Source organism: Prionailurus bengalensis, chromosome D1 (genome assembly GCF_016509475.1).
Source record: "Prionailurus bengalensis isolate Pbe53 chromosome D1, Fcat_Pben_1.1_paternal_pri, whole genome shotgun sequence".
Classification (NCBI taxonomy): Eukaryota; Metazoa; Chordata; class Mammalia; order Carnivora; family Felidae; genus Prionailurus; species Prionailurus bengalensis.
Window position 1 is genome coordinate 78255987 of NC_057346.1, and position 22566 is coordinate 78278552.

A 22566-nucleotide genomic window follows, 5' to 3' on the forward strand; every position below is an offset into this window, starting at 1 on the left:
TTAAATCTATCATACTAAAACATTTTTTCAAGAGTTACAGTATTAGCTCATTCATTACTTCATTCAACGTCTATTAAGCTATGTGCAGACCTATTACTAAACTATAGAGACAGAAAAATGAATTAGGCATATTGTCTGCTCTTGAGAAGCTCATGGTTTAGAAGAGAAGACAAATAGAAATAGAAATAACTGTAGAAAGAATGTTATCAGAACAAAAAAAAAAGAAAAAAAGAAAAAAGAAAGAACTTCGTGTATGTAGAACCTCTTGCATTTGGGTAGCAAATTCTGCATATCAGTCAATATTTACGATCATTCCTGACATAGGTACACCACTGTATAATTTCACTTTTACATATGATTTATCACAATTTGTAATTAGGCATTTATTTGTTTGTTTATAACTATAACATTAACATATTTTTCCCACTAAACTGTGAATTCTATGAGGCATATCTTTTGCTCTCCATACTATATCCAAGGCCTAACATACACATTATGAACTCAACAAATAATCAATGGGAGAATGCATGGTCATAGTTGAAATGCAACCAGAATATTATCCTCCTCATTAAATCAATTCTTCTTTTCAGAAGGGAAGTCTGAGACAGAGAGAAGATATTGAACTAGACTTTGAAAGCAGAATAGATGTTTGCCCACGTTCTAAGTGGAGGAAAGGCATAGCAGCAGAGGACCCATCACTGGCAGATCACGGAGGTGTTACTACTGTGTTGTGTTTGAAAGAGCCAGAAGGTGGTGAGAATATAATATCAAGTGTGCTTAGGAAGAGATATGAGACTAGACAGGATGATTAGGCTGGTTGTGCAGTGTCTTTGGTGCTAGACTATATTGTTCAGATGCTATTTTGTATTTGAAATAATTTTTAGTGGAGCCTGAGATGAGCATTTCTGTCTTACAGGATGTTGCATAGGAGAGGGGAGGGGCTGGTACAAGAGTGCCAAGGCAGACATGGTGTGGGGAAGATGATGTACTCTGGGGATCGTAGTGTCTTTCCAGATGTTAAGATAAAAGCTTGTTTCCTTCATTGCATATACACCCACTCACAACCCAAGAACAGGATGTGGATAATCAAAATATATCGACAAATACATGATTCATGCTTTCCGCACCTTGCATAATGAGTCCAAGGCAGAGTGATCCACTTGTCCCTGGCTTTCACAACTCTAGACAGAAAGAACCAAGCACATTATTTATGAAATAATACTTCTCTCTTTTTCTTTCTTCCCTTTAAAAATCCTGTCTGGATCTCAAGGTTATACACAAGGACAAGACAAAGTGTCTCCAATTTTGCTTTGTCTTCTCTCTCATATCTAGGAGCATATTTGTTTCAGAAGAAACCCCAAGTTGGTCTCTTTTTTCAAGGAAATGAATGCACTCAACTCAAGGAGCAACAGGCTCATCCAAATGGTAGATTCCAGTTAATCTTTGACCATACTCCATAATTTTTGGTGCTTTTTTATCATTGTATTCCTTAATTTTTTTTCTTGACAGAGCATGGTTCTTTTATGATATGTCTGGAAACATAAATAAAAAATGGAAGTGTAACCAGAGGGCTTTTAAGGTCAAAATCCTAGTTCTTCATCAGTAATGGTGGACATTATAGTTGCCTGCCTTAAGAATTTATTTTTGAAAACATAGAAAGGAATGGGTGATCCAAAATATCACCCTTACTAGGAGTTGCCAAAAGCAATGCTGGAGTTGGCTTCACACCATATTTCCAACCACTTAGGAGAAAACAATTTCGTTTCTCTGAGCTCAGTATCCTTATCTTCAAAATGGGCATAAAAATGCAGAGCTCACTAAATTGTGGTAATTTTTTTAAAATGTTTATTTATTTATTTTTGAGAGAGACAGAGAGAGAAATAGAGAGAGAGAGAGCATAAGTATGTCAGGGACAGAGAGAGAGGGAGACAGAGAATCACAAGCAGACTCCGTGCTAACAGCACAGAGCCCAATGTGGGGCTCAAACCCATGAACCGTGAGATCATGCCCTGAGTTGAAACCAAAGGTCTGACAGTCAACCAACTGAGCCAATCAGGCACCCCAAATTGTGGCAGAAATTTAATCAGATGATTTGATTTGTGGAGTTTGTAAATCTTAATAAAGTGCTAAGCAAATGAAAGGATTTCAAGTTTCTCCATTTCAGGGAAGGTGGCAGCTATGCAAAAGGCTCACAGTAAAAGGGAAGTATTTAACTGCATGTAAACATATTGGCAACTCTGAATATTTTATGATATATTATAGGTTTTCAAAATGCCTTTAGTCGGGGCACCTGGGTGGCTCAGTCGGTTAAGTATCTGACTTCAGCTCAGGTCATGATCTCGTGGTTTGTGAGTTCAAGCCCCGCATCAGGCTTTGTGCTGACAGCTCAGAGCCTGGAGCCTGCTTCAGACTCTGGATCTCCCCTTCTCTCTGCCCCTCCCCTGCTCATGCTCTGTCTCTGTTTCTCAATAATAAATAAACATTAAAAAAATTTTTTTTAAATGCCTTTAGTCATTCTCCCTAAATTTGATTCTCACTCTAGTGCTATGAGAAGGGTCATTTTTTTCATGTTTTTCAAATAACAAAAAATGAAGACTCAGAGGTAGTCTTTGATTTGTTGAATGTTGGGCTAGAACCCAGGACTAGTACTAAGTCAGATATATCATGGCACCCGTTTCTGGGTGGGATAGGCCCAAGTAAAGTGAATCCTGGGAAAAGCTGCTCTCTAGGCAGAGTAGGTTCAATAGGGACATTCTTGGATGGGGGTGGGCAGGAGCAGCCACGTGACCCCATGAAGATCCTGTGTGGGATGAGGAGAAAGGGGCATAGAAAAGGAAAGGAATGGCTCCGGAAGGCTGGTATGCCATGTTTTGTTTTGCTCACTGACAAGTTACTTTTATTTTCAGGTAACCTTTATTATTATTGTTTTATTATTTGTGCTTCCCCAGCAAACTTACTGAAGGAAGGACCCCTGTTTTATTCGCTTCATGTTTTCCCACAGTCCCCAAGCTATGCCTCTCACCTAATACAGAATAGAGTGGAGAGAAACTCAAAACATCTCCGTGTTGGTTTCCTAGGGTGTCATGATAAAGTATCACAAGGTGGATGGCTTAGAACAACAAAAATTTATTGTATCATAGTTCTGGAGATCAGAAATGTGAAATCAAAGTGTCAGTGAGGCCATTCTCTTGCTAAAGTTGCTAGGAAATGATCTGTTCCAGGCCTCTCTCCTAGTTTGGGTTAGTTTCTTGGTTTATGGCAGAATAACTTTAATCTTCACATGACATTCTTCTCCCGTGAGTCTGTTTGTCTCTTCACATGGCATTCTTTTTATAAAGCTACCAGTTGTATTGGATTAAGGACACTTCCTAGTTTAGTATGACATTATCTTCACTCAACTAGTTATACCTATAAAGACCTGATCTCAAATAACGTCACATCATTTATATACCTATAAAGACCTGATCTCAAATAAAGTCCTCAGGGTTAGGATTAACCTGTGGGGGACATAATTATGGGAGGGAACATAATTCAAGCTATAACAACATCCCTCTGGGCTTAAGAGAACCTAAAAGTCTCTTAGTTTATCAGAGCTTGTTCAATTAGGGACCACAAAGCAGCTCTTGTTAATAATCTCTCCATTTCTTCCCTTTAGTATGGATAATAAAAGTCTTACAAAATATTCCAATACTTGGCTTATTGTGGGCATTGGTTGCCCTCATTCTCTCCAAGATGTACAAGAATGTGATTTTCTAACATGACCAGAAGTGGGAGAGTAAACATGCATCCTGGACAATGAGGAAGACATCACAGAGACAGTGCACGGCCATTCTGTTGACAAGGAGTCAGTCTGATAAGACACGTTGTCGATCCCCTCAAGAATCAGATGGCAGAAGTCTTAGATCAAAGGGCAAGAAATAAAATGAGCACTGGAGACAAGGGCATAAAACAAGTGTACTTGGCTGTGTGACTGGTATCCCAAATCATTCGTGAGTCTGATTTTTTTCCACTTGGCAGTTCATCTCAGGCAATACTTAACATTACTCAGAAAATTCAGTGGATCTATTCAATTCAATGTCAACGTCAGTCACTGCAGAAGGTAGAGCTGTTATTTGGAGTAAATATTCAAGATTCAATTGTATATATCTCACTTCGAGATCTGCAGAGTATGTGCAAATGAAAAGTTGCCTGAAAATCAAATAAAACCAGAATCCCTTTAGGTTGCTCTGGGTTCTAATGAGATCACACAGCAGTTAAACCTGAAGTGTCACTCCTGGCTTTGATGTCGAACTATCCTTTTTGGCAAGCGTCCCTTGGGCTGCCCTTATCCATGTGAGTCACTTACTGGACTTCTGCTGAATTTGGTGCCAGAGAACTGATCTACCCGTGAGTTGCTGAAATGTTACCCCTGGAGTTTCCTGGGGCTCTTCCTGCTATCACAATGCTACCCTGAGTATTACTCTCTCAAGCCATAACTTCTACCTGTGGCCTGCTCTTTGCCAATGAATTACAAAGAGGAAGATCTGAATGGGACATCTTCCTTTCAGTTGTCAGGGTACGTTGTTGGCACAGAATTCTAGCTGCATTTCAGTCTCAGTGGTTCCTTCCACTCAGACCCGTTGCCCCTTTACCACTCCAGTCTTTCCTTTAGTTACAACAGCTCAAGACAAGCTGAAGATTCTACAAAGTTTGATCCAAAAAAAGATCCAGAATAATAGAAGATGTTCAACTGGTCACTATTTAGGATCATAATTCAAAGGCCTACAGGGTTCAAGCATAATACACAAAGGAAGGAAGGCTAGTGGGGATGGGGGATGTGGTAACACAGAAAATTCACACCCCAGCAGAAAGGGGCAGCAGCCCCTCAGTTCCAGTTGGTTATGGCCACGTGGAAATGGTGGAATTTTTCCAAGAGGTAGAAAATGGAGATATTTATGTGGCATCAGAGAATTTTGGTTTTTTTTTTTTTTTTTTTACTTTAAATGTTTTATTTATTTTTGAGAGAGAGTGCAAGCAAGGAAGGGGCAAAGAGAGGAGGGGACAGTGGATCCAAAGCAGGCTCCACACTGACAGCAATGAGCCCCATATGGGGCTCAAACTCACAAACCCTGAGAACATGATCTGAGCCGAAGTCAGACATTCAACCAAGAGAGCCACCCAGGTGCCCTGGAATTTTGTTTTTAAATACCGGCAGATATAATGTCAAATTAACAAACAATGTGAACTAAACAGAATGTCTCCAGGCCAATTTGGCCCTTAGGCTTCTCCAGGCTGGCAGGCTTTTGCTTTTTTTTTTTTTTATGTTTATTTTTATTTTTGAGAGAGAGAGCCAGAGCGAGAGGGAGAGAGAGAGAGAGAGAGAGAGAGAGAGAAAGAGAAACAGAGAGAGAGAGAGAGCACATGAGCGCACGCATGGGGGGGTTGCGGGGCAAAGAGGGGGGAAAGAGGATCTGAAGTGGGCTGTGTGCTGACAGCATAGACCTCAGTGCAGAGCTCAAACTCATGAATTGTGAGATCATGACCTGAGCTAAAGTCAGTCGCTCAATGACTGAGCCACCCTGGTGCCTCCGGGCTAACGGTTTTAGAGGCTGTGTGACTTGGGAATTCCTCAAGCTTCTCTTATAGGATTCCTCACACTCATTACAGACTTGACTTCCTGGCAAGATCTAGGAATAACTCCCTGACATGCTCTTAGCCTATGTCCTAGTCGCATATATCACCTTTCCTCCTTTATCTGTGGTTATGCTCCTAAGCGTCTACCCCCCTCAGAGACCCGCCTTAAGAAATGTAAGTGCAGACAGAAATAAGCATTTTCCTCCTTAACCATTAAAGCCTGCATTCCATTCATTCCACCAATACTGACTGTGTGACCAGGCACAGGCAGGTACTGTTCTAAGCATATGCATGTTTGTCATGCAGTTTATGATATGTCTAGAAGACAGATTTTTAAAAGTAAACAAATAAGTAATTTCAGAATGGAATGTGTTAGGGAAAAATAAAAGAGACTAATGGGATAGCAAATGTGGAAGGGTATAGTTCTACCTTACAGCTCGTTGTCAAGAAAGTCTCTCTGAGGCGGAACCTTACATAGAATTTCTTAGAAGCAGAGCTGAGATGAGGATTCGTTAGTAATTTATTGAATGTGTATTCTTACGAGGAGGGGAACTAGGGGAAAAAGAGGCCAGAGAAAGAAAGCAAATCAGGGATGTGGTCTCAGATGCAGGGCCCTTAAGCCTAGTCCCACCAAGGACTTTAGAACATGAGTTACACCACACAATTGGTACCACCTTGAAGCAAGAGGGCTGGCCTTTTGTATCTCCCCTGTCAGTCACTGTCTCCATTACTCCCCTCGTGAGTGGAGCATACCTCTTAAGCTACAGGGCTGAAGGTAATTCTTTGGAAAAGGTGGCAGCTGTGAACTGTTAATAACCAATGCACCCAACAGCTAGGGATGGGTGCATCAGCATAACAATGGGGCTATGGGTAAGCACTAACCATATTCACTATGGGGGGGTGGCGATATTTGAGTTTGGCTCTGGAAGTAAGAAGCAGCAAGGTATGCAAATATCTGGAGGAAGTGTACTTCAGGTTGAAGGAAGAGCTCATGGGAACAAGCTTGGCCAATGTTTCTGGGGTTTAATGGGAAATGTGGAGCATAGATGATATGTAGCTGGAGGAGTAGATGGGGAATCAAAACCCGTATGAATTTTTCATAAGTGCTGTGGTAAACTCATTATAAGTTTTTAAGTGAGCAGTGTCATGATATGCCTTAAATTTCAGAATAAGGTCTGAGGTGTCTTTGTGGAGGATAAATTATAGGGAAAGCATGAATAGAAGCAAGAGACCAGTTAGGTTACTGTAGTATCCAGTTAATAGACAGTGGGGCTTGGACTAGGATAGTAGCCATGAATATGATGAGAAGCTGTCAAAGTTGCAAAATATTCTGAAGACAAAGCTGATAAATTTTCTGATGGATTGGATTACGAGGTTAGGGGATTAGGGATGAGATATTTTGCATTGGGGTAGTTCATAGTGCTATTAACTACCTTGAGTTAACAGAATAGGCAGAAGATAGAAAAAGTTTAAAGTGGAGAAATGAATAATTCTATTTTGGATATGCTAAATATGAATACTTATTTGACATTCAAGTGCAGGTGTTGTATAAAATAGTTGGGAAAATGAAACTAAAGTTTAAGGTGCGGTCAGGGTTAGAGATATAAATTTGGGAGTCCTTAACCAATAGATAATATTTAAAATTATGAGAGAAAGAGACATCAGCCAGGGAGAGGGTATAGAGAAGAGAATAAGGTCCAGGGTCAAGTTCTGGAGCATCCAATATTTACAGCTTGGATAGGGGAAGGGAGCCAGGAATGAACACTAAGATAGATTTGTGTGAAACAACAGGAGGCTATCTCACCAAAATTGTATTTGAGTAACCTTGTATCTAATTAACCGTCATCAATTTCACCCTTTTTTCATGGTGCTGTAGTTGTAGAATTTGGGTGGGAGTGTCTCCCCACCTGTAGAAAGTGCCCCAGTTAGTAATGATCTGTCAGGATAATCTCACTCCCCTTGACTCAGTAATTGGGTTAGTTGCTGTGGCTTAAGTCAAGTAGCGCATGACATTATTTTGACTATAAGATTCCATTCTAGTCTGTTCCAATCAATATGAAACATGGGTTTTTATTTTTCCATAGTTAAAGCAAAGCTATCCATTCTTCCTGGGTATAAATGGGAAGCTATTAACCCTAGATGTGGCCAGAAGCTGTCATATAAACATAAAGAGCACAGCTATGGATGAAGCTGACTCTTGGAGAAGGGCGGAGCTGAAAGAACTATATATAAATGGAGCCAGAACCTGGACTAAACTCTACCTGAAACCACCCTGTGCTACCTCTGAACTTTTCACATTTGTATAAGCCAATCAATCCCTCTTCGTTTTTAAGCCAGATTTTGTAACATTGAGTAATGCAATATAAGGCCTTCTAGTTGATGCAGAATTCAGAAGAGAAGAGTATTTCAGGAAGTAAGGAGTGACCACTGTGTTAAATGCTGTTGAATTGTTTAAAGAAAAACAGAAATTGATGCTTAGATTTTACAACATGGAAATTGTTGGTGATGTTGACAAATGTTGTTCTCTTGTGACACCATAGTCCAAAGGAAGAACGTATGATGCCATGAGATATTTTCAAAACACATCCTTCTAAATCCATACTTGAAAATTAGATTGTCTCTAAGGAAACATCACATTCAGAGATGTAACTATGCCTGTCATTAACAAACATTCATGTTAGCACATCAGGCAGTTTAGCACCTTAATCCCACAACTTCTGAGACACCTCTATATCTGATTGTAATTTCTATAAAGCCCACTTAGGGCACCTGGGTGGCTCAGTTGGTTGAGCTGATTTGGGCTCAGGTGATGATCTCATGATTGGTGAGATCAAGCCCTGTGTCAGGCCCGCACTGACAGTGTGGAACCCACTTGGGATTTCTCTCTCTCTACTTTCTCTGCCCCGCCCCTGCTCATGTGCACTTTCTCTCTCTCTCAAAATAAATAAATAAACATTAAACAAAATTTCCTCAAAGCACTTGCATAAGTACATGACCCATTGGTATATTTTTCCAAGAACCAAGAAATGTTCTACCACAAAAGTATAAATTCCCATTCCTTGTGTCATCAGAAAGTAATATGACAATTTCTCTATCAAGGTTTAAACAATCTAAGGGGTAATATTAGCGAGATTTTAAGTAAGCTATCACCTGTTCCCATTCAACTGGTAATCCATGTAAGAAGAAAACCCTTTCTAGGCCCATGACCCAAGAATGTATCTAAGAAGTAAGTTGATGGCAATGGAGAATCCATTTTGCCTTTCCACATATTTCTCTGGGGAATCACTGCTTTTCACCTGGGCAATTGGTAACTGATCTTCTTGCCAAGTCCACACTAAACCTCTGCTCAGGTTGAGCTGGAACATTCTATTAAAGATTTTTTTGTAACCTGAGACAGAAAACCTAATCTGTCTACAAAAATATAAGTGGCTATGTTGGTACTTTAGGAATATCTCTGTGTTTTAACTGATGAAGCTTACCTGGCTGTACTTACAAGGATACCATAGCAGATACTCAATCATCTTGGAATTAACTACTGAACAAGTTTGGAACTATCTTCTCTACAACAGACTTGTTCCAGTACTCTTCCTCTTTTGATTTACTCTTTCAGTTTACTGAGTTGCTCAATTAGGATGCTTTTATTTATAAAAATGTGTTCATTTTTGGGGCGCCTGGGTGGCTCAGTCGGTTGAGCGTCCTACTTCAGCTCAGGTCATGATCTCGCGGTCCATGGGTTCGAGCCCAGCATCGGGCTCTGGGCTGATGGCTCGGAGCCTGGAGCCTGCTTTGGATTCGGTGTCTCCCTCTCTCTCTGCCCCTCCCCCATTCATGCTCTCTCTGTCTCTGTCTCAAAAATAAATTAACGTTAAAAAAAATTTTTTTTAAATTTGTTCATTTTTGATATGTTCTGCTGTTTCCTAGATTCTGCTTTGTTTTCTTTTTCTGGAGCGGTGTCTCCTTGAATTGATGAAACTGAATTACTCCCTGCTTGTTTCTATATTTATTAGTAGCCAGGACTCTGTCAAAAGAGACAGAAGCCTAATCCAAATTGTTCTGGATTTCTTCTGCTTTGCTTTCTCCTAAGTTTCAGCCACCCTCACACAGACTTTCCTTTGCTTGAAATAACTGTTTGGAGAGGCAAATAAGATGTTTTAATTAAGCAGACACAGGTTTAGTCCCTGACTCCTAGCTGGAGTCAGTTTCGTTTAAAGTACATGATTTGAGAGCAGTAGAGGGGATGATTTCCTGAAGAAAATAGGGAACTATTAACAGCCCCCCAAAAAGTGAGTAGTTGACAGGTTCCAAATATCCCTTTTGCTTCCTGTTCTTCCAATGCATATTAGCTTTTGGAGCTAATCGGTTCCTGCGACCTCAGATTTATAGTGGAAAATTTCTCACTAACATCATTGTGAGATGTTAAAAGAAGAGAGAACAGGACCAAGAAATGGATAGAAAGAGAAAATGGAATTTTAATGAGATACTTCCACAAACAGAAGTGAAAACTGGAGTATATAGTTAGCAATTTGAGAACCAGGGATATGACTGTTTACAGTAGGCAGGAGCTATCTATGCAATCATTTAGTTAATTTTCCAAGAATATTTATTCACATGAGAAAATACTATGTTAAAGATATAACAGAGATAAAGTGGATGCTCATCAAGAGTGACCTTTCCTTGCTTAGCTCACAGCTAAATTGCACTTCCCAGTCTCTTTATTTAAATGTTCTTAAATGTCTGATTTTCGGTTAATACAATGTAAGCAGAAGCCTAAGGCCTGAAATCTTCCATGAGCTCCTCCATGCCTCCATGTTAACTCTTACCTCTTTGCCAGATCCAGAGAATGCAGTACAGGACTTTGAAGACCCAAAGGTGGCATAGCCACTAGAGGGAAAAGCTTGGGTCTCTGCATGATTAGGAGTAAATGTTCCAGATGAACCATATTCAGCTAATATTTAAGTGAGAGATACACCTTTGTTATGTTAAACACTGCAACTGGAGTTGTTATAGCAATTGGCATACTCTAATACATATAACGCAGAGTTCAGTTAGTTTTTTTTAAATGTTCATTTATTTTTGAGAGAGAGACACACACATACAGAGCATGAGTGGAGGAGGGGCAGCAAGAGAGGGAGACTGAATCTGAAGCAGGCTCCAGGCTCTGAGGTGTCAACAGAGCCTGATGTGGGGCTCGAACTCACGAACCCACAAGATCATGACCCGAGCCAAAGCTGGACGCTTAACCAACTGAGCCACTCGGGTGCCCCTAAATGTGAAAATTTAAATGTGAAATTTAAATTCAGTTAGTTTTTAAATGTGATATTTATTTTTAAAAATAACAGAAATAAAATAGGGCAATATCGACCAAGTACTAAATGTCAGTGGAATAGTAAACTCTGGGTGCTGGGTTTATTGACAATTTTAAATTATCTTTTCCAAGCATCAACACAATTTTCTAAAATACAAACAAACTAATGTTATTACTGTAAACAAAGTTTTAAGACAAGCTAAATGGGAAGGATGTTGGGAAAGTGTTAAAGTTTTTTGTTCTTCCTTATTGGTTTGACTTTGTGTGGTATACAGGTTATGGAGCATGAACAGGGCGATAGAGTTTAAAGGTCAGGGGTGGTCCAGACAAATATTTCCTGGAGAATCTCCATCTGCACACTCATGAAACTTTGATACCTACAAGGTGCTCTTCTGTAGGACTATGAAAACAAAGAAATATGACTTCCTGTGTACGTAGCAGATTACAGTGGGTGCATTGGAATGAAGAAAATCTTGTTTAAATTTGGCTGATGGCAACTCCAAAACCCATACTTCAGACAATTACAAACCAAGACCTCTAGTCAATAGTAGACATCCTGGTGTACGGAGCGACCAAGAAGTGAAAAATAGGGTGGAACATGAGTAGAGTACAGTAGTTAGAATGTGGGCTTGCTTACTGTAATCAGAAGACTCTAAAACATAGTGGCTTCAATGGTTTAAACAAGTTCAAAGTTATTTCTCTCTCATCCCTGAGAAAGGAGTCCAAGACTGGTGGGGTGACTTGATAATACAGAAGGGCAAGGTCTGTTCATTTTATTGCTCTTAAACTTGAGAATGCTGCCTTTACGACATGTTCGTGGATGGCCCTCCTCTACTTTTATATGCCAATGTATAGGAAGAGGCATGATACAGATGTTAAACACATTGCTCTGATCAAATTCCATTGGCCCAAACCTAATCACATGGCCATGCATGTCTGCAAGGAGGGCTGGAAAATGTAGTCTTTATCTGGGTAACCACGTATATAGCTAAAATTTCTCTTAAAAAGGAGGGGAAGAATGGGTACTAGCAGTTAACTCACATTAGACACGACACATAGAAAGATCCTGAGCAATTAAAGAAGAGAAAGAATCAGATAGGACCAGAACTAATAGTAGTGGGTGTTATGCCCAGAATTCATGATCCCCAAAGACCACTAGGGAGCCGAGTCCTATGCAAAAGCAAAGAGCCTTTATTCGAGCTAGCTCGAGCTCAATCCCCTACCTGCACCGACGCAGTGGTGAGATACCAGAGAGAGAGAGAGAGCGAGTTTCAAAAGGACAAAGGTTTTATTGGGGCCTGGGGGCAGTTGGTGAGGTAATGACTATGGCCTCAGCCTATTGGCTGGGGAAGGGTCCTGGGGAAGGGTCCGAGTCCTGTTAGGCAGGTGAGGGGGGGTTACTCAAGGGGAGGAGGTGTGGTCAAGGTGAAGGACACAGAACAAGATGGAGTCGGCCGGCGTAGGCCCGCCCTTTCAGTGGGAAAGGAAGAAAATTTTAAATTAAATCCAGACTGTGTAGTATTTACAGTTTATTAGATATAGCAATGTTGAAATTGCCTTTATTGATTAAAAAGCTCATGAGTGGATTGGATGAGTTTGAAAGTCTTGAGTGAGTAAAGGAACTCTTCAGAATAGTAGTCTACATTGATAAATGGAGCTGGTTGGACCATATTTGACTCTTGTTATGAATTTTAGGCCTGTTACTTACTAGGCAAAAGGAGCTTTGGGTAGACGCAGGAGCTGACTTGGCTGTGGTCAAAGTGTCTGAGAGAAAAGTATTTAGCTAGGAGATTCAGAGACATGTAGTACAAAAAGTAACTAGGAAAGGTCAAACAAGGGGAAGACACCTATGCCAAGACTGCTTCTTGCCAGCCTCCTTATTCAAAGCCTCACATCCTGTTAAAATGCTGTCCACCCAGGCAAGAACTTGTCTGATAAGTGGCAGATAGGACTTAATATGGAGGAATCGGACACTTTTCAGGCAGAATCTTTTCCTAGACTCTAAGAAAACCTTCTTTGGAGAGACTGTGCTTTGGACCTGTCTGTTTCATAAACATGGGCATTTATAGGAATTAGATTACTTTCCACCTTACATTCATCAACCTTGACTGTCCCCCACTGATGAAAATGTCTTCCCGCTGGGTCTGCTTTTTCCCTTTGCTACAAATCTCCACTCCTCTCCCTTACAATTTCTCACCTCTTCCACTTATAATTTATCTTGGTGTGACCTTTTGATAAGCTTAAAAACCACAGCAACATGTGCTCTTTAAATGCTAGAGAGGAGCACATATTTAAAAGAAAGTTTTGATTAAGACAAAGTTTAACCATTTTTCGAACCCACTCGATGTGAATGGTATCACCTGTAAAATCATTATCAAGAGAAATTTCACAATTAGTCCTTTGGCTTACAAGATGCTTTGGCTCTTTTTTTTTTTTTTTCCAAAAACAACTGGAATAAAGAAGAGAAATCAGGCCCCATTGGAAAAGAGAATCTTTTCTGGCTAAGAGTTTCCACACGTTTTTCATTAGGATTAAAATCTATGTATTAGGGGCACCTGGGTGGCTCAATTGGTTAAGCGTCCAACTTCAGCTCAGGTCATGATCTCACGGTCCGTGAGTTCGAGCCCTGCATCAGGCTCTGTGCTGACAGCTCAGAGCCTGGAGCCTGCTTCAGGTTCTGTGTCTCCCTCTCTCTGCCCCTCTCCCAGTTGTGCGTGCACACGTGCACACACATGCTCGAGCTCTCTCTTCCCCTCCCTCTCTCTCAAAAATAAATAAATAAAACATTTTTAAAAATTAAAAAAAATAAAGTCTATGTATTAAACATGTGTGCACTGGACACCTTCTAACGACCACAAGACAATGCAGAACTTAGGTGCACCGTCTCTCATATTAAGTAGACCTGTGCTCCTTTACCAAAGCTGTGTAGTTTGAGCAAAACAACCTCCTTGGTGTTTCAGAAACCTCATTCATGAACTGCAGTAATCAGAGTAGCTGCATGATAGTGGCTGGGAAGATTCAATGTGAGAGAATGCACCATAAGGATTTAGATCAGGGACTGGTATATAGTAAGTACTCAATGGACAACCTATTAGCCTACATAGAATGCTGTTGTCTATTTTTCATAAAAATATTCTTATCACTACAAACCATTATATTACAAATTATTTATTTATTTTCGATCTCCCTTTTCCTACTGCAACTCCATGTGGGCACGATATTTTCTGTTTAGTCTATGGATGTAACCTTAGTGCTTACTTAGAATACCTAAAACATACTTGGTGCTCAATTAGCATTTAACGAATGATGGATCTCTCTCTTTTTACTAATATGACCAACTTTTGCTTATTTATGACCTCATTCAATCAACAATCATCTATGAGCTTAATGTGTACAGCATACCATGCTGCGTTTTGAATTGTCATGGCCTTAGTTGACCATGTCTTTTTCTGTTCTCCCATCTTCTGTGATCAATATTGAAATAATACTTCTCCAATTGTATCTCACAACGCAGTTTCCGGTGTTCACTTAGTATGTCAAAGATGCCATAATAGTCCCCCTGTCATCACTCCTTTTACGAAAATTTACCCCAACCACAGGATGTTAAGAAAGAGGGCACTTGAGTAGCCATATTTGAACTACCTGGCTTTACTTCACTGGACATAATTAAACAGGCCAGAGTCGATACCTTGCCTTGGGGAAATCCAAACATATGATTCATTTTCTCCATCTTTGTCTCTATTTCCCTGTCTCCCTTTCTTTCTCTCATTCCACATGTAGATAAAGCAGTTTAGTCATTTATGTGGTGACAATCACTAACATTAACAGGTCACTGAGACTTATGTTTACAGTTTTTACCATTGCTAACAGAGCCCCCAAAGACACATACACACACACACACACACACGCACACACACGCACACACACACACACACACACAAAACAGCCTGACAGAGGGAGCAGTTCTTTAAAGAAAATAAAGTGGCAGATTGGTGCAGAGAGAATTGGAGAATATAGAGTATTGGGGCCCAACAAGAGATGAAGAGTGTATTAAATGATCTGACCGTATTTTTAATGTTTCGTTGCTGGCAGCTTTCAAGCACCCTCCTTTCTCTTCTGCTCCACATCTCAGTGAACTGGTAAGAAAGCCTGGGCACTCCCTCCCTTGGCACTGGTGGGAAGTCCAAACCATGCAAGACCTTGTTTGAGAACCCTCACCTGAGCCCACCCCCTAACTACAATAAATTCCAAATCCAATTGCTCATCATGTCACTGGAACTGAAATGGTGCAGCCCTCCTGGGGAAACATGGTAGAGTCATTCTTTTGGTTGTCAGAGTTGCTGTTAATTTTGTCTGCAATTGCCAGCAAAGTGCAGGAAGATGTATGAGAATGAATTATTGATTTTCACTTGCATTCTGGTTAGAGCAGGTTTGCAGCTTATTTCCAAGTAACTCTTTTCATCTTCATGGCAATAAATACAAACATCAATTTAATTTATCTCTTTGCGTTAGTACCTTTCATGATAAATTGAATTTATAAAACAACTAACCCTTTCCTTATTGTAATCAGCAAATGAAAAGCTACAGTTGAACAGATTGTTCCATCATACCAAAATTCAGAAATAGCAACTTTCAGTGTAAAAAAAAAAAGATTCATGGAAGGTGAACACAGCTCATAGAAGATTTTAAAAACAGTAAGACATATAGGCTTGAGAATGAAAAAGCATCCTGTAGAAAATAGTTTTGACAGTGATTGAGAAATATGTTCTTTTAGTCAAACTCTATTCCCCATGTTATGAGAGCATTGGTTTAATTATATTAACCCTCAGTGTTTCTGTCTTCTTTCGTTCTCCCATCCCCCATCCTGCAAGAAGAAAGGCGACATCTTGCATGTTCCGGAGCTAAGCTGCACTACTCTGAAAGCACTCACACTACATTTCTTTTTGTTTGCTGTGTCCTCTATATTGCTGAAGAGCTCTTGTCCCCTTCCTTCCATTTGTTTAGGAGACAATGCTTTCAAAGAGCAACTTGGATGGCTATTGGCCACAAAGTAGACCCCTCACTGCTTAGCAGCTCTTTGAAAGCTTCTGGTCCCAACCTGCGTGAGGATTTGATCTTTCAGGATTTTATTTAATGAGGATGGCAACAGATTCACAGCTTCAGAGTAGTTCACCTGTCCAAAATAGGCACAGTTTCCCAGAAGTCCTAATAATTCAAAACCATTTCAGTATGGTCCCTACAAAAAGACATGCTGTCTTCTTTATCAAGCTGAGACATGAGGCTCACCAAATCAAAAAAAGAAAAAAATCTCATATCTGATAGCTCATTTTAGCATCAATTCCAATTGGTCTTCCTTTTCTTGAGATCATTTCTGGGTAGAAAAGTTTAATAAGGGGCAGACCATGTTCATTAAAAATTTATCTTCTTAAATATTATTCTTTCAACTTTTTTCATTATGATTGATTCAACTTTAAAGAGTCTTTAATAGCATTGTAATTATTTTAGATTTAATTATTAGATTAAATATTAGATTAATAACTAGATTTAATTATTTTATTTAAAACTTACATTCTCTTTCTCTGTGTGTGAGTGTGTAGGTATGCATGCATGCTCTGTTTATGCATATATTTCCTTGGATGTCAAGAAAAAATATGAAAGCCAGAATATTTTTGACATTCTGAAGTAAAACTTAATGAAAAACCATAGCTTCTATTCCTGGAGATTATAAGGCAGCATGGCTGAATTTAAAGCCAGAAATTTTATGAACATTATTAGCCCAAGACACATTTTCCTGTCCTGTAGAACTGCCATATGATAGCTCAGAGTATTTAAATTGTCTTTATTTGCTATTTTCACTCTCACCTCCCAATTAGAACAGAGCTGCAAAGCTGCAGGGAAATGGGGAGGAGGTGTAGAAGAGGGTGCTGTTAAGCAAAAAGATGATTTGTATTATTTTCTAAGATAAGAGCATCTAGCTCAGGAAGAGAAGTTTCTGACTGCAGGCCTGATCTTCTGTATGAGAAAGTGGGTGCCTTTCTTAGTTGTGTGATTTTGGAGATATGGAGAACCCCTTTTTTTCTCCTATAAATATTTTTACTCATTCAATTCCAAGTATGTGTATAAAGGGTCTACTTTATGCCAGGGGCTATGCCTGGCAGGAGATACAAAGATAGAAACAAGACCCCTCTTACATTTAGACAGTTTACAGTATAGTGGAGCATACAGAAAGGAAGAGAGACATTCAGGATATAAGGTGATAAATACTATGATAAAGGGAAGTGTAGAAGTTATGGAGCATAGAATGAAAACCTTTATTTGGTCCTTAGAGTTAAGAGAAACTTCCTAAAGGAACTATAGGCTGGTACCTGAAGGACAAGAGAAGTTAGGTGAAGGGAGAGAGGAGAACAGAAAGAAAAAGCAAGAACATGATGGAGGGAAGGGAGAAGCAGGAATAAATGCTTGGAAGCAGGATCATACTGCATCCTGGTTCAACCTTTCATCAGTGGTTTGACCTTGAGCAAACACTTACTGAAACTCAGTTTCCTTATCTGTAAAATGTAAATAATATTCACCTTTACTGAAATGTAAATGAGATGATATATTTTTAAGTGCTGCCATTGTTAGCAAGAGATCAAAGTTCAGCTTCAACTAATTTAAGTATAAAGGGTTGGAAGGTTGTTGGGATATGGTGTAGAACAAGAAGATCTTATAGAATGCAGGGATATGGCTGTATCTCAGAACCAACTGTAAACAGAATTTCAAATGTCATTAAGACACCATTGCATGTTTTCCTTCCCTTCCACTAAACACCAGCTTTTTATTCATAGTAGATGATCATGGCTGCCCAAGAAGTCAGCTTTTGAGTCAGCTTTCTGTCATCTTTGGCAGAAGTTATTCAAGGAGAGTCTGCTTCTCGGTTCTAGTTCCAAAATTATTGGGAAAGGACTGATCAGATGCCCACCTCAAAATCATCAACTATGGTCAGGGAGTGAGGTCATAATGTATTCACATGGTGGCCCCTGAGATGACATTGGTGGTGAGGGCAGAGCTTCCAGAAGAGGAAGGGAGTTGGAGAGGCAGCTCAGTGCCCGTTGGTGCACATCTATCCTGTGTTATGCACCATGTAGCAAACTTTAGATGAAATATATAATTAAATGTTAACCTAATGAAGTAGTTACTAGTATTATTTCCATATCACAGATGAATAAACTAAGTTATAATGAAGTGGTCACTTGTTCAGTCTTTATACAATTAGTAAGGTAAAAAGCCAAGACACCAAACAAAGCCTGCCTGGCTCAGAGTTTGAGTTATTGACTGCTATGGACATTTAATTTAATAAATGTCTCTTTTCAGCCACAGACCAGACCTCCACTTCCCTTCAGTGAGCAGAAGAATTCTGAACCCTGGTGTGGTGGGGAACAGCTCGTTCCTCTCTTTCCCCAGTGTTGAGGGTCAGCTAGAGATTGTAAGCCATGAACAAGAAAGCCAGAGCAGAACTCAAAGACAGGAATTCTTTAGATGTTATAGATCACACAACTTTGAAGTGATGCTGTTACCTATGTCTATATCGTTTTCTCTTTCCAACAGAGAAAATGTCACACCTCTCACGCTAAAAGTGACTTTCACATATGGAGGCTGATTTTTTTCATAAACTTTGTGGCGTCAGTCCTCACCTAGAGCTCTTGATCTCACTAAAAATTAAAGAGAAGTGATTCTGTGATTCTAAAAATAGATGTGCAGAAATTCTGATAGAAAATTTTAAAAGACAGATGCATCCAGGGCCAGTAAGTTGATTAAGGTTAAGGAGGGGACTAAGTCTGAGCTGATTCAGGGTGTTTCCATTCCCATAGAACATATTGCCCAGTGACATTATTGGACATTCTGGGTGCATCAGAATATTCATCTCGTTTCTTCACTCAGATCTGTAGGGTATGTTTATTTGTTGGTGTTGTCTAGCCTAGAGGGTGGAAGCACTATGGCTTTGCTGAGAAGGAGAGAAGAGAAAATATTATTGCAACTGGATTTGCTTATTAGTTCAGTTATTTATTTATTCTACCAGTAATTACGGAGGTAGAGAGAAATGTAACCAAGGAGGGAATACAATGGTTGTTTAATTTTTAACTATAATATTTTGTTTTAAAGATCTGAAGTAAATATAGAAAAATATTTAGATTTGTTTAAGGCTTATCATAGGTCCAGTGATATTTGTGTCAAAGCTGAGTATCTTGAATATAATGTATGACATTTATTTGGGAATAAAGAGCAACAGAAAAGGAAATATGTTTTAAAATCCATAAGGACAGAGGGGATTCCTGGGTGGCTCAGTTGGTTGACTGTCCAACTTCAACTCAGGTCATGATCTTGTGGTTCATGAGTTCGAGCCCCACATTGGGCTCTGTGTTGACAGCTGAGAACCTGGAGCCTGCTTCAGATTCTGTGTGTGTCTCTCTCTCTGCTCCTCCCCTACTCATGTTCTGTCTCTCTCAAAAATACATAAACATTAAAAAAATAATAAAACCCATAAATACTAAAAGCATTCCATTTTGCTTCAGTTTTTTTTAAATGCACTATTACCATTTTTTGACCAGAAATCCTAGTATGCCAGCACCATATGGGTTTCAAGCCTTTGATTACATGGCGCGTTGTTTCTCTATGTTCTATTCGGTTAGCAGTGATGGTGGTACACTTTGGATCTAGAAATTAAAAAAGGTACATCAAATTGGAAGGCATAGACCTCTCAGAATTGCCTCTCTTCAATTGAAAATAGAAACTTCCTGTGTGAAATGTTACCTAAGATACTTACATAAGGCACCTTAAGTCTTAAGCATAACATATAATTTATTCTAGAATTTTACATTGTCCAATCTTGAGCTTTAAGGCATGAGGCACGTCACTCTTTTAAATCTCAATTCCCTCCTAGGTCAGGTGGGAAAAATAAAAATAACAGTACCTATCTCACAGGTTGTTGTAAAGAGAGAAGGATTGGGGTTCCTGGGTGGCTCAGTTGGTTAAGCATCCAACTTTGGCTCAGTTCATGATCTCATGGTTCCTGAGCTGGAGCCCGGCTTTGGGCTCTGTGCGGACAACTCAGAGCCTGGAGCCTGCTTCGGATTCTGTGTCACCCTCTCTCTCTGCCCCTCCCCTGCTCATGTTCTGTCTTAAAAAATAAAATAAACATTTAAAAAAAAAAGAGAGAGATGGATTTACCACGACATTAACAAAGGGTATGTTGCAAGGCTTCATTTATGGAGATTTTCTCCAAATTCAGTATCTAATTTTGTATTTCTAATTTTATATTGCTTTCCTTAAAAAGAACCTTCCAAATAGACTACTTTTAAGCCTAATAATATCTGGATCTGCATCTGGTTGCAGAGATTACATGAGATATTAAGTAAATATAAAGCTTTCAGAAAGTGCCTAATATAGAGAAGAAAGAGAGAGCACAGTGGGAGGAGGAAAGATGGAAATTTGAAGGAATGGGCTCACATGACTGTGGAGGCTGGCAAATCAAAATCTGTGAGGCAGGACAGCAGCCTACAAACTCAGAAAAGAGTCAGTTGCAATCTTCAGTCTAAAGTGTGTGGGTCAGAAATTTAGGGAGGCTATAAATTCAGGGAGGACTTCTATGTTAAAATCTTGAGACAGAATCCCTTCTTTGCTGGTTAACCTCAGTTTTTGTTCTTAAGGCTTTAACTGATTGGATGAGGCCCTCTCATATTATCAAGGATGATTGTTTTTTTAATTTTATTTTACAAATTTATTTTATTAATTATTTTGAGGGGGGAGGGGCAGAGAGAGAGAGAGAGAGAGAGAGAGAGAGAAGAGGCAGAGGGAATCTCAAGCAGGCTCTGCACTGGTCAGGGTGAACCATGAGATCATGATCTGAGCTGAAATAAAGAGTCAGATGCTTAACTGACTGAGTCACCCTGGCACCCCACAGGGATGATCTTTTAAATATTAAATGATAGCTACAGAACACCTTCACAGCAACATATGGACTAGTGTTTGATTAAACAACTGGACACTATAGCCTAGCAAAGTTGACACATAAAATTAACTACCACATAGAGTAAGTGCACAATAAAACAAAGTACTCTGCAAGGTCCTAATTAATTTTTCTCCTCCTCTTACTCCTTCTCCTCCTTCTCCTCCTCCTTTGCCTTATTATATTTGCCTCCTGGAATTGGAAAGGTTCTCAAAAAAATCTTTTGGGAGAATGGATGTGTCAAGAAATGCAAGAATGAATGAATGAATGAATAAAAATGTAGTTGCCAGAAAACAGCTGATATATGGACCAGTCAAAATGGTTAGCATAGTTAAGTCCAATGAGTTTTGCTGGATGTCATGCCAGACAATGACAAATAGTGTACATTCTGTGTTTTCGCCCTGGTCTATGATGTCAGGTCTTAACATGTGTTTATGAAGTCAAGTTGGAAATCTAAGGAATAAGTGATAAACACTATAATCTCTGTTTTACTTGCTCAAGGCATAAATAACCTTTGCATATCCAACATTTATACCTTCTTAATTACTGTCCCCTGATGTTGTTAAAATGAAGCTGGACTTGACGTAGATAACAAATATTTTCCTTCTAGTCTGGACAGTCTAAAATATAAGGCAGCATTCAGTCATACATCCTCTTCTTAATTTTTCTAACTTTTATTCCCTGTTCAAAAAGTCAGTCTAATTTTCACCCTTTTCTCATTCTTCCCTATCTCTCAATTCAAAGAGTGTTCATTCTTCATGAGAGAGTCACAGATGGGATGTGGCAGGTGGAAGAATTATGTCCTGAAATTCAAAAAATACTTCTCTCTTATGCATGGGAAACCAGTAGGTTTGCCTTTTAGAGGATAAGACAAAAAGGATTAAAACAAATCCACTTTCCCTTCCTTCCATGATTCCACTGTAGTGCCCGTGCTAACACCAGGAATCAAATCATTCTGTTTTCCTACACTCTTAATAAATCAAGCTTCTCTAGAGGTCAAAGATGAAAGTGGTGTCTATTTGCATCTCAGTTTCAATCTCTACTCGGTAACTTGCTTCAAAATGGTTCTTCCTGGGAATATGTGTATCCTGATCAAAATGCCAATTACATTTGTTCCTTCAACATTATCAGACAAGACTTCTTGCCCCCATATTGTGAGTGCTTTGTGTATCTGACTTGTAATTTACACCTATCAGACACCCGCTCACTGGTAGGCCCCTGGAGTGTGAAGTCTCATTAGTGACTGACACAAGGCAAACTCTCCACATACATCTGGGCCAAGTTTCCCCTCTCAATGTATTTTTCACCATTTGAATGGGACATGGTTAAGGAAAATCAGCTAAGATCTGGAAACCAAAGCTGCCATTGGAGATAGATTCTCCACTCCTCTGTAAGTTGAACTTAAGGATCTTGAGAGGTAAATGCATTCTGAGGAATTTGTCCATTTCTTTATTTGTTCATTTTTTTTTTCCTGAGAACTCTGCTCTTACCCACACACACACATGCACAATCATTTGATAATATATCACCACAACCCCTGGCCATACATGTTTGAGTAGAGGCAAGTATTTGACCCAATTTGGGTAAATCAGATTTTCTTGATAGGAATTTGGAAATTTCTTTCTCAGACACTGGTTTACTGTCTTTTGGTCATTAGAACTAT